Source organism: Phyllostomus discolor, chromosome 4 (assembly GCF_004126475.2).
Source record: "Phyllostomus discolor isolate MPI-MPIP mPhyDis1 chromosome 4, mPhyDis1.pri.v3, whole genome shotgun sequence".
NCBI lineage: Eukaryota > Metazoa > Chordata > Mammalia > Chiroptera > Phyllostomidae > Phyllostomus > Phyllostomus discolor.
Window position 1 is genome coordinate 39,538,002 of NC_040906.2, and position 1,269 is coordinate 39,539,270.

Below are 1,269 nucleotides of genomic sequence, written 5' to 3' on the forward strand. Positions count from 1 at the left end.
CTGAGAAAGATACAAAGATAGAAACACTGGGTGAACAGAGGGCAAAATGTCAACTCTACATCTGAGATAAAAATTAACACAGTCAAATTCTTTACCAAGCCAGTACATGGGAGTAACTCATTCCCTACAAAAGACTATGTAAGTTTGAGCTTCACCTTTCTGGGAGGTTTTGAGGGATATTCTTTGACCCACAGATACCTAAAGCTCTACACTATGTGCCGATACCAGAGGGCTCAGATACAGAGGAAGTGGCCTGAAAACGACTACCAAAGCAAGTGCTTTTCTTCCTCCACATGTGTCACCTTCACTGTGTGTTTTAAAAGGGGCGATCCCTATACTACTGCCCAAATGTCATAAAAACTGATTTTATAAAGTCTCAGGATCTTAATATGTATTCAAAAATACATATAGCTGTGCTTTAGTAAATGAATCCATCAGTTAATTGAGGGATAATTTTGCTTTTAAGATATATGCAAAATATATACAAAGGATCCACAAATGTTAACAATTTGTGACCAAAATTTTCTAGGTGTATATTTGCAAAAAACCTGGGTTGGTTTTCAATTTAAAAAATTAAGAAAGTTGTAAATATTGTAGTTTTATTATCACTTGGGTTAAGAAAAAGTAGATGGCTTCAGCTTTTTAACAGGAAATTTGTGAACTACTCACAAATGAGAAGTTACACATTTTTAATCATTAGAAAAGATATATTGCCTATACTTCCCAATTGAGAACAGAATGTGCAGTGCATAAAAAAATAAGGTTTTATTCTGAAACCAAAAAAATGTACTTCTATAAAAGCCCTTGGGGATACATCTCCTCATTTCCTTTACACAGGAATGAATAAGTGGCATTCATTCAGGGTATACCTGAATGGTATACCCTTACAGAAACCTGTGTGTTCCATTACTAAGCCAAGAGATAAAACATTTTTACGGAGGGGTGGGAGAAATATACATTTAAAATATTGAAGTAGCACAACATTTCACCATGTGTCAACATAAACTGGATTCAAAAAGGAATTAAATACACAAGAAAAGAGATAAATGCTACTTGCATGCAAAATTCATTATTCCAATGTGAAACACCAGGTCTATATATTTTTAACAGAAACTGCACATCTGCTTAATTTGGCTAACAAAAAAATGTACATTTAAGAAAGATGTTATCATATCCTTCTAATAAAGCAAGTCTGTATCAAAGGCACTTCAGCAGAGCACTAACTCCTTAACCTTTTCCAAGACATTTCATTTATGCTGCTTTTAATGC